The sequence below is a fragment of the Mustela nivalis genome (assembly GCF_964662115.1).
Source record: "Mustela nivalis genome assembly, chromosome: 19".
NCBI classification, from domain to species: domain Eukaryota; kingdom Metazoa; phylum Chordata; class Mammalia; order Carnivora; family Mustelidae; genus Mustela; species Mustela nivalis.
In genome coordinates this window covers 21,470,657-21,485,618 of record NC_139038.1, presented here as the reverse complement: position 1 = coordinate 21,485,618, position 14,962 = coordinate 21,470,657, and the positions used below count along the sequence as shown (strand labels likewise).

Sequence of the window (14,962 nt, the reverse complement as noted above, 5' to 3'; positions counted from 1 at the left end):
AGTTCTCCGTTCCTGAATGCCTATTTTGGTCACTTGCCCAGGACTGGGATTCCTCCTGCATCTTGCCAGGCTCCTCCTCTCCTGATGGCCCAGACCCACCTGTGAACCAGTCCCATGGCCGGGGCTCCCGGGTGACACAGCCCCTGAAGCCGGTCTGCCTCCTGGAGCCCCCCGCATCCCCATGGTTCCCAGGCCTTAGCTTCCGCCCACCTGTCAGGCTCCCTGAGCGACCTGCTTTGTCTCATGCCCGCTGTCTGGCCTCGTGGAGGTCACGTTCCTTTTTGCCGGACTGGATTTCCTCTCGAGTCTTGGAACTTTCGCGGCATGCCGAGGCTCTGGCCGTGGGGGCCATCACCGAGCTGTGCTGTTAGCAAAAAGAAATCAGGGAATGGAAAGGATAGGTATACAGTGCGTAGTCGTTCGGGAAAAAAATAATCAAGACACATCAATCAGAAAACTGGAAACGGGACAGGGGTGGGGGGTAGGGAGTAGAGACCTGGGAGGTGGGGGGCAGGGGGAGATCCTCCCCCCCGGATGTCCACATCCGAATTCCCAGAATCTATTACCTGACTCGGCACGAAGGACTTCGGAGCTGTAATTCAGTTAAGGACCTTGACATGAGAGATTATCGTGGATTTGCGGAGGGGTGGGGTGCTCGGTGTAAGCGCAGGGGTCCGTTTAAGTGGAAAGCACGAGAGCCGGGATGAGGGAAGTGGAGGTGCCGTCGGAAGCCGGGTAGGAGGGGGAAAGGGTGCGCGTGTGCACGCACGCGTGTGGAAGGTGAAGCAGTGTGGGAGAATGAAGGCAACTGGAGGAGGTCACACAGCTGGTTTTTACAGGTTGCCAGGGAGGGCCCTGGGGGCAGAGGAGAATGCGAGAGGGCGGTAGAACCACAAAAATCAGAACAGAACAGACCGCACTAAAAACGCACAACGTGATTCCATGTAGGACTCCATGTAAAAGCAGCCCGCGAGTGTGGGTAAGCATAGGAGGGGAGAGAGAACCTACCAAGCACAACAAGCCCACAACGATCACAAAATGTTGACCCGGGGTGGAAGATAAGGAAAAACATGCAAGAGATCACAAGAGAGTGGAAATTCGGGCTCCGGCAGAACTGACGTGGACAATGATCCTGGGTCCATCCCTTCCTGCCTGAGACTCTGGACAAGTTCCCTAATCCCTCTGAATCTCCACTTCTTCCTTCCCTGGTACACGTGGGTCCTAAAAGAGTCTTCCTCAAAGGCTCACAGTGAGGCGTGAGCAGGGAGTGAGGTCATGTCCAGAAGGCACCTAGCGCCCATGCCTGGTATGCCATAAGGGTTTAATAAGTGGAGGTCCCCAGCCCTCCAGGGCCAGCCTGCCACGAGGCTCGGGCCAGCCCATAGTTCCCCCAGGCTTCGTAGCGTGGCCAAGAGCAGTGGCCCAGGTGTGTCCCCCTGACAACCGCAGACCTGCCGGCCTCAACACCACCTCCCGTGGTAGCAAGGACAGACTCTGGGGCAAGCTTGCGCCGCAATTACTAGCCCTGGGAACTTGGATCAGGTTTCCTCCTTCCTCGTGGCTAAATAAGGTGCCATTGCGTATATACCCCATGCTCTTGTCCTCTGATTCTCCACGTCACCTTGATTGTAGCATAAATTCCTAAGTCTATTTGTGTCCGTGTCTGGGCCATCTGCTCTGTTACGTTGACTTTTTATTTCTGTACTAATGTTGCACCATTTAATTATTATCATTAATATTAGGATTTTACTAAAGGGTAAAACCCTTTCACAACTTCTGTTTTTTTGGGCTGTGCTGGTCCATGCTTATCTTTTTGGTCTTCCAGATGAACTTTGGATTCTAGGTCAAATCTATATCCTTACTGCTCTGAAATAAGAATTCTTTTGGAGTTTTGTTTGGCGTATCTTTGTTTATACAGTGTGGAGTTTTGAGAATTCTTGTGTTCCTATTCAGCAAGATGGAGTGTTTCTCCATCAAGCGTTATTTGATCCTTTTCAGGAGCGCCTGACTGGCTCCGTCAGTGGAGCGTCCTACTCTTGGTCTCACAGTTGGGAGTTCAAGCCCCACGTTGGGCAGAGAGCCTACTTAAAAAAAATAGTTGATCCTTCTCAATAAAATTTCTTAGTTAAAAAAAGATTTCCTGGGGCGCCTGGGTGGCTCAGTGGGTTAAAGCCTCTGCCTTTGGCTCAGGTCATGATCCTAGGGTCCTGGGATGGAGCCCCGCATCGGGCTCTCTGCTCAGCAGGGAGCCTGCTTCCTCCTCTCTCTCTGCCTGCCTCCTTGCCTATTTGTGATCTCTCTCTGTCAAATAAATAAATAAAATCTTTTTTTTTTTTATATTTTATTTGTTTATTTGACAGAGAGCTAGAGAGAGAGCACAAGTAAGCAGAGCTGCAGGGAGAGGGGGAGAGAGAGAAGCAGGCTCCCTGCTGAGCAAGGAGCCCGATGTGGGGCTCGATCCCAGGACCCTGGAATCATGACCCGAGCCGAAGGCAGCTGCTTAACCAACTGAGCCACCCGGGCGCCCCTAAATAAATAAAATCTTTAAAAAAAAAGATTTCCTGGGACGCCTGGGTGGCTCAGTTGGTTAAGCAGCTGCCTTCGGCTCAGGTCATGATCCCAGCGTCCTGGGATCGAGTCCCACATCGGGCTCCTTGCTCAGCGGGGAGCCTGCTTCTCCCTCTGCCTCTGCCTGCCATTCTGTCTGCCTGTGCTCGCTCTCTCCCCCTCTCTCCCTCTGATAAATAAATAAAATCTTTTAAAAAAATAAAAAATAAAATAAAATAAATATTTCCTGTACATTTTTGCTAGAAAGCTGTACAAAATTTGCATGTGGACGTTTCTGGGAAATACGGATAGTTTGTCTACTTAAAAATTACCAACCTCCTCGTGGGAAAAAGTACCACTATCACAATGAAATGGCCCTTGAAAAACTGGGGGAAATTCTTGCAGCATGATTGACTGAAAAGGGTTAATGTCTTTCCATTCCTCTTTGTTAAGAGCTCTTGTAAGTAGACGAGGTGTACTCCGACAGACAAATGGGAAAGTATGTGAACTAGTAATTCACAAAGGAATAAATACAAGTAGACAATAAACATATGAAAAAATCTACCTCAAAGGTATAAATTAACACATCAAAGAAACATTTTTCATCTAGCATAGATTTTAACCTTCTATTGTCAGGTACTTGGGAAAAAATGCACACATAAACCAGTGGGGTTGTTCAACCTTTCTGGGTGACAATTTAACGAGATAGAAAGCCTTAAGCATATTCATGGTCTAGTAAAGGAAGTGATAGGTGTGTCCAAACATTAATCTAGAAGGCTATTATCTGTAATAGCAATACATTGGAAACAACCTATTTGTCAAATAGTAGGGTATTGTTTAAATAGACTCTGGTACACGCTGAAATGTAATGCTCCAGTAAGAATTATGCGGTAGAAGTATCTGACCTGGAAAAATATTGATCATGTGTCATTAAATCAGTGGCTCTCAGTAGTGACTGTATATTACAATTACCTGAGAAACTTAAAAAAAGAAAAAACGTCACTGCCTAGAACCCATAGCCACCGATTCTAATTCTACTGGTCTGAGCTAGTACCTAGTCCTGAGCTAGTACCTAGTACCCAGTGCTGGTATTTTTAATTTTTTCTTTCCTTCTTTTTAAAAGATTTAAAAAAATTTATTTGGCAGAGAGAGGGGGGGAAGCAGGCTCCCCGCTGAGCAGAGACCCTGATGTGGGACTCGATCCCAGGACCCTGAGATCGTGACCTGAGCCAAAGACAGAGGCTTAATCCAGTGAGCTACCTGGGAGCCCCTGTACTGGTATTTTTTAAAGTTAAATTAAAATTTTAACTTGGAGATCATTGTAGATTCACATGTAGTTGCAATAAATAATACAGGAAAACTCTGGTTTCCCCTGATGGTAATATGTTGCAAAATCATATTACGATATCTCAACTAAGTATTGACACTGATACTATCAAGGTAAAGAACATTTCCGTTGCCACAAGAACCCTTGTGTTACCCACAGAGATCTATTTCCTTTTCTTGCCCTATTGTACTATCTAGAACTTTCTATGTTGAACAACAGTGGTGATTCTGAGATCTTTGCCTGGCTTCAAGGGGGAAGCAGTCAGCCTTTCACCAGTAAGTTTAATGATAGCTTAGGTTTTTATAGATGTCTTTTATCAAGTTAAGAAATTTCCCCTATCTTCCTAGTTTTCTGAGTTTTTTTTTTTTTTTTATCATGAACGGGCGTTGAATTTTGCAAGTGCTTTTTCCACATCAATTCTGAACATCATGTGATTTTTTTCCTTCTTTAGCCTGTTTATATGGTTGATTACATGGATTTTTGAATATTGACCCAGTACTGCATCTCTAAAACAAGCCACATTTGTTCATAGTGTATATATATTTTTATATATTGCTGAAGTCTTTTGGCATCTGTATTCATAAGGGATATGAGTCTGAAGTTTTCCATCATTGTGCCGTCTCCGGTTTTGGTATCAGGGTAATACTCGCTTCCTAAAATAATCGGGAAGCATTCCCTCCTCTTTTACTTTTTGGGAGAGATTATGTAGAATTGGTGTTAATTCTCCTTTAAGTGCTGGAACTCTGCCCAGTTTTTTTTTTTTTTCCCCAGGCTATTTTCTCTCTTGTTCAGATTGAGTCATTTCTCTCTTTGGTTTATCTGAAATATCGCTTGTATAACAGCAAAAATTTTTGAAAAATTACCCTCCTGGACTCTGTGCTCTCTGCCTCCTGAGATCTTTCCCATGCATTTACTTCTGATTCCATTTGTCCACAGGACAAGAGCTAGTACCTAGGACCCAGTACTCCCTCACAGGAGAGCCCGGGGAAGGGTGCTACAGACCTTTCACTGTCCTGGAAATTCATTCGTTCAACGCATTTCTTGCATGCCTAACATGGGCTAGGAATCAATGAAGAGTCAACCCCAATTTATTTTTTATTTTTTGTATGTTATGGTGGTTTGATATCTTAAAAGCCTTTCTGGGTCGGGTAAACTGCCCTTCTTGGAGTTAGACAATTCTTAGAGATAGCAAAGGGCTCAGCCAGGAGCATGCCTTGGAGATGCAAACTAATGAATCCATATTTCCTCTATCTGGCCCCTATCATCCAAGAAGCAGTATTTCTGGGCCTTAATCACCCCAGGGCCAGATACCGTGCAACCAGGAATCAAGTCTGTAGCTAAGAGCCCACTGGAATGACTCAAACTAGCCAGTCCTGGCCACACCTGCCTTCGCTCCTGACTTCTGCCCCCTGACCTTGCTGAGGCTTCCCCATTTAGCCTCGCGAGGAATGGCATGCCTGCTCTTTCTAGGACTCGGGATGGAATAAAATCTGTTTTCCTGAGACTCTCCTGTGTTCCCTCTTGTGGGTCCACAGCAGACCACCCAACACAGTGCACGCTCTCATGCACGAGACCGACAGGGATGAGATAGTGCTATCTGTGCAAATGTGAAGCGAGGCCTCGAGGAACCCCCATGAAGGAATTCAGATTTGGCCCAGGTGGCCATCAGAAAAGGTCTCCTTGGGGAGGTGACATGTGGGCGAGATCTGAAAGGATGATCGGAAGAAATGAACTAGAGACGTGGAGGAAGTTTTCTCGGGCAGAGGGAACATCATGTGCAAAGGCTTCCCCACGGGAGCCAGGGCGTGGGGTGACCAGGCATCCTGCTGGGCTGAGGCTGAGCGGGTGGGTGGGGGTGGTTGTGGGCGCCGGATTTTCAGTTTGGAGAGTGGGACAGTTCTGGGCAAAGCGTTCTAGTCCTCCAGGGATGGGATGTGCAGGTTGGGGAGGAAAGGTAGTTCCTGGGACACAGGAGCCTCATAACTAATCCTGGGAAACCCATGGACAAACTGGGATGAGTTAGTCACCCTGCATGGCACCTTCAGGAAGCTGAAGACGGCTCTTAGAGTGATCGCCTTTAGAAGCAGGCCCCAGAGGCTGCCTGGGCAGCTCAGTGGGTTAAGCCTCTGCCTTCCGCTCAGGTCATGATCTCAGGGTCCTGGGATCGAGTCCCACATCGGGCTCTCTGCTAGGCAGGGAGCCTGCTTCCTCCTCCCTCTCTCTCTCTCTCCCCCTCTCTGCCTACTTGTGATCTCTCTGTCAAATAAATAAAATCCTTAAAAAAAAAAAAGAAGAAGAAGAAGAAGCAGGCCTCGGGAAGAGGATTCAGTTGCAAGTAGTTTATTTGGGACGTGGAAGAGTAGGGGAATGGGAAAAAGATGGAGGAGAGAGCGCAGCCCGTCAAGGGTACCCCCTTGAATGGGTTATCTTCTCCAGAGAAATGCAGCCCACAGGAGCGAGCGAGATGACAGATGGTAGGCAGGCAGATAGATAGATAGATAGATAATAGAGGAGATGGCTGGAGATACTCCCATGAATACCGGGCTAGGAAGTCCTAACTCTGCAGGGTGGACTGATAGGCTGCAGACTCGGGCAGGAGTTCCTGCACTCTTGAGGCAGCATTTCTTGGGGGAAACCTCAGTTTTTTTACCTTTTAGACCTTCAGCTGGTTGAATCCCATCTATATTATCAAGAATAACATCCCTTACTTAAACCTCCCTTACTTGGGTGGCTCAGTGGGTTAAGCATCTGCCCTCCGCTCAGGTCATGATCTCTGGGTCCTGGGCTCGAGCCCCGGGTCGGGCTCCCCGCTCAGTGGGGAGTCTGCTTCTCCTTCTGTCCCTGCCCCTACTCCTACTTGTGCTTTCTCTCTCTCTCTCTCTCTCTCTCAAATAAATACATAAAATCTTTTTTTTTAATAACTATTTTTTTGCTTTATTCCATTCATAGGGGACAGCCTCAAACACAACACTTGGGTTTTTCTCTTTTGACTTTGCTATTCTGTCACGACCTAGGTCAACAGAGTCTTCCTCCCAATAGTCGATGCAGTTCGATCCTCAGCAAGTAGGGCACTGGTAGGTCCTCAGAGATCACAGCTCTCCAGCACCAGGATCTGGGTCTTCCCCTTTGACTACACTGTCTGTGCTGGGGGCTCTGCCCAGGTCCTGTCACCCCTGAGGTGTCCTTAGGCCAGAAAGGCCAAGCGGGCTACATGTCATGTAGCAACTCTGAACAAACCCAGGAGTTGCTTAGAGCCCAGGGTCAAGGGTAGTATGGCAGCCTGTGTCAGGGTTCTATTACAAAGGGATGCCATGCTTGATTAGTGATGTTTGCCGTGGCAACACCCTCTAGACATGTCTGGAACAGAGACACCAGGGGAAGAGGCTGCATGCCAGCCACAGGCTCAGATAGGGACAAGGCGTGCGTCCCATTCTTGCCTTAGACAGTTGTTCTGCTTCCCAAACTACATTGTCTCACAAACCACGTGGCTGGGGAGGCATTCTGAAGGCCATGAAGGTTCAAGCGGCTCCCTTAGGCTCTCGAAGGAACAGCCTAATCCCCAAGCTAGAGGAGGCTTGGGAGGACAGCTCACGCAGGGCCCCGTGGCGGCATTAGCTCCTCATCTTCTGGAGTCTGTTTCATCCGGGGAAAGAGAGCTGGCTGACTGTCAGAGTTAGACGCAACTTGGGAGGTAAAGACACTTTTCTGTGACACACAGAAATAACCTTAATCTCTGGGTAAACTTGCAAAAATTTCCAGTCCAAACTAAAAAGGTTTATCGTCTGTGCTACTGACAAGCCAAAATAGAGTAAAAGGACAGTCTTATTACTTTAATCAAGTTCCAGAAAGAGGGCATACTGCTTTGGAAAGCACTTGTCTCAGCAGAAGACGCAAGAGTGTGTGTAAAAGTATGTTTCTAGAAAAGACCAAAGGCACGAAACATAACCCCAACTTTGCCTTCCACTTCCCCTTGATGCCCCTCCAGACCCTGGGTGCGGAGGCTACTTCGTCCAGCTGACTTTGGGAATGTCGTAGTGCTCCGTGAGGGCGGCCAGGTGTCTGTTGAAGTCCTCCACTCTCTGCTTGTGGGTTTTGGATGCTTTCTTTAGGATCCTCTCCATTTGCCGCTTCTCTTGCATCTTCTCGAAGGCCCCCTGGGCCGGGGTTCGCTTGTCCAGGCCGCGCCTCTTCTCCTCCTCGTTCTTTTTGCTCGTTTCCATCGCTTCCGGGAGTTTTGCCTTGTCTTTGTCCTTCTTTTTCTTCTTTCGGTTGGTGACGCCAAGCTCTGCAATGCCTTTTCGTTTCAGGGCCTCAGAAGGATCCACCCAGGTGAGGATCCTGGGCGTTTATGGGGGGCGGCGTAAATGCTCTCATCAGCCATTGTCTGGGGGCTGCTGGGGGTGGGAGACGGCTGGGCGGCCAGTTTCAGAGACCAGAGGAGGCGCTTAGGCAAGAAGAGCAGGCTGGGGAGCTGCAAGTCCGCGGGTGCGGGGGGTGCGGGGCATGCGGCGGGGGGTGCAGCGGGCGCCACGAGATGGCCTCTAGCATGAAGCAGGAGAAGAAGAAAGGTCTCGAGCGCAAAGGGTCTTGCAGGCCATGTGAGGACTGAAGTCCTAGATTAAGGACCGGGGAAAGGCATTATAGGGGCGGAGTGGGGCATGAGCAGCTCTCTGTTTTAAAAAGATCTTCAGGAAGGGGCGCCTGGGTGGCTCAGTGGGTTAAAGCCTCTGCCTTTGGCTCCGGTTGTGATCCTGGGGTTCTGGGGATTGAGCCCTGCATTGGGCTCTCTGCTCAGCAGGGAGCCTGCTTCCTGCCTACCTCTCTGCCTACTTGTGATCTCTCTCTCTCTCTCTCTGTCAAACAAATAAATAAAATATTAAAAAAAAAAGAAAAGATCTCAGGCTGACGTGATAAACAACGGGTCGGAAGGGGGCAGAGAGGATGTGGAGCCACTGGCTGGGAGCATCTTGCTGGAGTCCGGGTCGGATGGCGGCATCAGGACGGAGAGAAGACGGATGTTGGGCCGTTTAGGGAACTAAAGCAACAGGCCTGGGTTATGGATCTGGGGTTATTGGCGGTGTGAGAAAGGAGTGTATCAAAGCCAGCCCCACTCTAGTTTTTTTTTTTTTCTTCCCCATAGAAGTTTTTAAAACTTTTGTTTATTTCTTTATTTTGATAGCTGGGGCTCCGGTGTGGACCCAACAGCCCAGAAGTTGCCTGCAACCAGTTTAAATGACCTTAAGCTGACCTTACCTGCTGCCTGACCTGTTTCTACATCCTAAGATGCTTATTGCACAACCAGAAACCTCCTGTCGAAAATACAGCTGGAAGCCAGCGTAAATGGAGGGTAAGCGTGGAAAACATTCCTCCGGTCCCTCGGCGGGAGGGCACATCTCGGAATGAGACCAGTGGTGGCACGAGGATGAGAAATCAGACACCCAGGGCCTGTCACCTTGAAACAAGCACCCCTAACCTTCTCACCTTAGTTTTCCCAGACACTGGATGTTCATTAAAAACCACCTGTTTTCTGCGTCCTAATTTTGTTTTGTCCACTGTGCAGAACAAAGAATGGATTTACGCACTTGGGTTGGGGGGAGGGGTAGGAAGAGCAATGTCACATTAGGACTTTTGCGGTTGTCCTCGGTTTTAAGAAGCCAGGTGTAATGGGAAACCACGGAATGGTGGTGGTGTAGTTGCCCGAAACCGAAATCTCCTCACCCCTATGCCCAGCACCATGAGAGTCTCCTCTGGAGGGGACCTTGGCCTACCTGGCAAATAAGAGATGGGAACAAAGCATCATGAGTGGACCATAGACATGACTAGAAAACCAGACTGAGCTTTCCTTTCGATTGGCACCTGAGCCAAGGTGGTAGTGTTTATCCCATCAACTCCAACCAAGGAGCTCGAGCTGGGAATCTAAGGGGGTGTGCGTCGAAGGCCCCCTATGGTCCACACATCATAGTATTCACGTCCTTGGGTAGTTGTCCCATGGTGTTCCATGATGGGTCTGTGCGGGGGACAGAATTATAGTTTCCAGAGATTTCATGTCTTCATCCCTGGGACCTGTGAATATCTTATGTTACGTGGCAGCGGGGAACTAAGGTTGAGAATGGAATTAAGTTGCTAATCAATGCACCTGGAATTGGGGGGCGATTATCCTGGATTCCCTGGGTGGACTCAGGGCCATTATGAGTGGCCTCGAATGGGGCAGAGGGAAACAGAAGAGTCAGAACCAGAGAGATCACCTCTTTAGGAAGAGTCTGCTGGACATCGCTGGCTTTGAACATGGAAGAAGGCATGAACCGAGAAACTCAGGCAGGCTCCCGAAGCTGGAGACAAGGAAATGAATTTTCTTCTATTCCTCCAGAAGGAGCACAGCCCTGCCCACAGCTTGGCCTTACCCCACTGAGACCCATTTCAGATTCCTGACATCTAGAACTGGAAGATAATAAGTCTCTGTTGTTTTAAGCCACCAAGCTTGTGGTAGTTTGTTACACGAGCAACGCTTGGGGTAAGGGATGATGATACGGAGGGCACTCCATAAGTATTTGTGAAATAGGATGAATGAAAAGTCTCTCTGCTCCAAAAATCCTGGGCTTTGTGTCACCCGGAGGTGACTGAAAGCCTCTTAGAGACCCACACAAGCCTCAGCCCACCACTTTAGCCCTGTTGGCTCCCCGGCTCCTGGAAGGATCCATTTGGACATCCTGCTCCTCCCCAACTTGGCCATGCTCTCCTGTGCCCGTTCCCTCCTCCGGAACCCCCCTCCCCTCCCCCACCCCAACTTGAGAACAACTTGAGAACTCACCCTTCAAGAGTGAGTTCAGATGTCCCCTCCAGATAACCTTCGCTAGTTACTCAGATAGGAACTTTCTATCGTGTGTCCTGACACTCACTACCTTGTGCCGTGTCAAGCCGCCTGCCCCTCTGGCTCCAGCGCCCCGCAGAGGAGACCTCCACAGGTGGCGCAGGAACACTACCCACCCATGCATGCACTTGGGACTGTTCTCCCAAAGACTACAGGCTAGCCCAAGCATCCTGGTTTCCTCCTTCCTTGAAATCTCTTTCAGACGTTCAGTTCATCTCCGAGTCACTTCTTCTTCTTCTTCTTTTTTTTTTTTTTTAAAGATTTTATTTATTTATTAGACAGAGATCACAAGTAGGCAGAGAAGCCGGCCCCCAGCCGAGCAGAGAGCCCGATGCGGGACTCGAGCCCAGGACCCTGAGATCTCCACAGAAGAAACGAAGTTCCTACCGAGACCACCACCGTCCTCCATAAACCCCGTCTGTCACCCAGAAATGAGTAGCTGACATTTCTCTAGGTCTGACCCTCCTGCTGGGCACCAGGCTGAGCAGGGTCCTTCATCGGCCCCATGTACAGATGGACAAACCGAGGCCGGGGACGTTCGGTGGCAGAGCCCGAGTACACACACACACACACACTTCCGTTCTTCCGGGTCCTGATGTCATTAACAGCAACGGGGGTGTCTCCCTCTATGCGTCATCTGCTGCACTGGGGGCTTTTCATCGCTAACTATCAGGAGCTCCTATCTCTCAGATTAGGAGCTTGAAAAGCAAAGATAAAGGCTTGAAGATTTATGCCACAGGAAGCAAACTCAGAGACCTCTAGGGGCCCGGCACAGTTCCTAATTGGTGACAGGGCCTTGGGGAAGTATGTTTTCCCCCTTGGCAGCCGAGCTTTTGATAACGTCAGTGTTGGTGGCGTTTTAACCACACGTACGTTTGAATTGTGATGTCACCACATCCCTCTCTCTTTCCTCTTTGATGTGTTCTGGGCTTCCTTCTAGGCTTTGCAAGCCCTTCTTCCCTCCCCAGGTCACGAGACTGCCCCCTCCTGCTGTCTTCCCATTGTTTCATATTTTTATTTTTCCTACGTAAAAATTTTAAAGCTAACTGGTCCTTTTTTTTTTTTTTTAACGGACTTTATTCTCTTTTAATTTTTTAGATGGATTTATTTTAGAGAAAGAGAGAACACGAGCAGGAAGCGCAGAAGGAGAAGGAGACAGGGTCTCAAGCAGACACCCGCCAAGCACAGGGCCCAGGGCAGGGTTCCACGGGGACCTGGATCCCACCAATCCCGAGACCACGACGGGAGCCGAAACCATGAGCCAGACACTCAGCTGACTGCGGCACCCGGCAGGCCCAAAAGCTGACCGATCTTTTAAAACATCTGAGGTAAGATCTTACTTCTCCTAAACAAAAAGTCATTGTCTCCCTGCTTTCATTAGTGCGTTTCACTACCGATCTGAAATGCCGTGTCTTTGAAGAAAAAAGCTTTTTATTATGGAAAATGTCAAATGACCCAAAAGCAATATAGTGAGAGCACGATCCCCACCCCCCCCAAATACCTCTCTCCCAGCTTCGACACTGGTCAGTATAAGGCCACTTTCTAAAAGATTGTCGCAAAATACATGTAGCATAAAGTCCAGCATCTTAACCGCTCGGAAGTGTACAGTTAAGTCGTATTAAGTGTGTTTATCCTGTTGTGCAAACCACCTGCCGGGCGGCTGTATTTTTGTATTTTAACAACCTCAGGTGTCTGGACTGGTTCTGGTTTCGTTCCTCTCTTTATTTAGAACTGCACTACCCACTGTACTGGCTTTGCTTATTGATTTTAAAAATTACCATATACGTAAAATCTATAAAATTGATACAAAAGGACTATTTCTTTCTTTATTTATTTGACACAGAGAGAGAGAGATCACAAGTAGGCAGAGGGGCAGGTAGAGAAAGAGGGGGAAGCATGCTTCCCGCTGAGCAGAGAGCCCGATGTGGGACTCAATCCCAGGACCCTGAGATCATGACCTGAGCCGAAGGCAGCGGCTTAACCCACTGAGCCACCCTACAAAAGGACTCTTGAGTGGCAGAGTCGGTTGGGCGTCCAACTCTTAGTTTTGGCTCAGGTCGTGGTCTCAGGGTCCTGGGATCGAACCCTGTGTTGGGCTCCACGCTCAGTGCGGAGTCTGCTTGGGATTCTCTTGTTTCCTCTCCCTCTGCTCCCCCCCCGCCACGCTCACTCTCTCTTTCTCTCTAAAAATGAGTAAGTCCTTAAAAATTTGCTGAAAAATTATGAAAGTTTGCCTCTTTGGGCACACAGACCTGTACATTTCTGTAGACACATTCATGTGATCGTCGCCGTGAACAAAACACTTCCATCCCCCGGCAAACTCCCTCAGACCACCCCTCTCTAGTGTTCCCCGTCCACTCACGAAGAGGCCAATGATCTGTTCTTCAACATAGTTTTCTCTTTTCCAGAAGGTCATATACAGGGAAGCATAGAGTTAGGAAGCTCTCGAGATTGCATTAATCACTCAGCGTACTGTCTTTGAAACTCATCCACGTCGTGGGGTTTTTCTACAGTGCGTTCCCTACTGTTGCAGAGGGTGTCCCCTTGGGTGGCTGTCCCTCACAGAGCTGCTGTCCCACGGTTTTAAGGGCTGTGGCTCGAGAGTGGATTTTGATGTCTGCCCACTAACATTGCTCTCTTTCCATTGTTTTGCCAAAGTGTCTCGGCTGTTCTGTAGACTAATTCCTAGGTCTTCTGTGGTTTGAGCTGCTATTGTGGTTGATACCTTCCATCATCCTACTATCCAAATGGAAAACTCAGAGCTCTCTCCCAGGAAGAAACATGAAAACTGTGTGAGACCTCGCTGAAGAAAACTGTAGAACTACGCACACAGATCCGAGGAAAGACTTGAACGCATGCATGCTAACACACATTTCTGGATGTAAAGACTCAGTTATTGAAAAGATATCTACTCTCTCCAAATTAATGGAGGTATTGTGTAGCCCTAACAGAGTTCCACCTTTTTCATCACCATTTTCAAATTAATGGCGTAAAATAAGCCATTTTAAAAAAAAAAATTGTGTTAACCTCTTCCTTATCACAGTGGCGGTTCCTTTTCTCTTTCCAGAAGCTGCATTTGTATTTCCTTCCTTTTAGCTTGCCTTCACCGTAATCTGAGTGTGTCTGGAGGATCCTGTTGCTGGTCTTAGAACAGTTGCATGTTCCAGAAGGTTCTGTGGTGGGGACAAAGTCAGTGGGAAAGAGTATTTCACCCTTTCCTGCTATCTCGCGGACTATCCCGAAAAGGCAGGAAGGGGGTTTTAATGATGCCGCCGAGTCTTTAAGGATCACTTCTACGTCCCGGGGGCTCCCGTGCCCCCCGCCCCACCAGCTGAGAGGATGCTCCAGCCCCACACCTTGTTCCTGCCCTCTCCTCCCCACACCTTGCTGTCTCTCGATGTTGCACTATTAGAGTGGTTGTAAGAATAATGAAATCAGCTCTCATCTTACTAGAATGTAACGGAGAGAGCAAGGAGCTAGATGACAAATATATAAAGACGGGATTTTTTTGAAAGTAATTCAGAATGAAGGAAGGAGCTCACGCACACACACTCACATCATTTTATTGACTAGTCCTTTCACATAAACAGCTCTTTCAATTTTACCTGTTCTGTTCTGTTTCCTTTCCTTTCTTCAACTTCCATTTGGAATTTTGAACATTTCCCCCTTCTGCTTTCTTTGGATTTTTGTTTCATTTCCCCTAATGTCTTGAGTTGAAGGCGCAGCTCACTTACTTTAGAATTGCTTGTTTATCAATCCAAGCGTTTAAGGCGAGGGGGCTTCCTCTAGGCACCCCCATGGTGACATTCTCCAAAGCTGTGGATGGCTTCATGGGCATTCCGAGGGCAGAGGCCCCCTGTACTTAGGAAACCATCTGGGGGTGCCTGCATGGCTTAGAGCATCCAATTCTTTTCTTTCTCTAAGATTTATTTATCTGGGGGGAGGGCATGCAGAGAGACAGGGAGAAAGTCTTGAGCACACAGAACCCAACGTGGGTCTCAGTCCCAGGACCCTGAGTTCAAGGTGTGAGCTGAAACCAATGTCAGCTGCTTAACTGACCGTGCCACCCAGGTGCCTCAATCCAGCTCTTGAGCTAAGCTCAAGTCTTGACTTGGGGTCATGGGTTTTAAGCCCTGTGTTGGGCTCCATGCTGGGCGTGGAGCCGACTTGACAAAAAGGAAAAAGAAAAAGAAAACCGTGTGTGTGACATGGAGCCTGGA

At 48.5% G+C, this 14,962-nt stretch overlaps 1 pseudogene across 1 annotated transcript; it reads right to left on the bottom strand.

Annotated features, from left to right (window-relative positions):
- Window positions 1-7,875: 7,875 nt before the first annotated feature.
- Window positions 7,876-8,870, bottom strand: LOC309854268 (protein FAM32A pseudogene; annotated as a pseudogene). Its single transcript has 2 exons — window positions 8,782-8,870; window positions 7,876-8,212 (listed from the first exon to the last, which is right to left on the bottom strand). The product of its transcript is annotated as a protein FAM32A pseudogene (transcript).
- Between the last annotated feature and the right edge of the window lie 6,092 nt (window positions 8,871-14,962).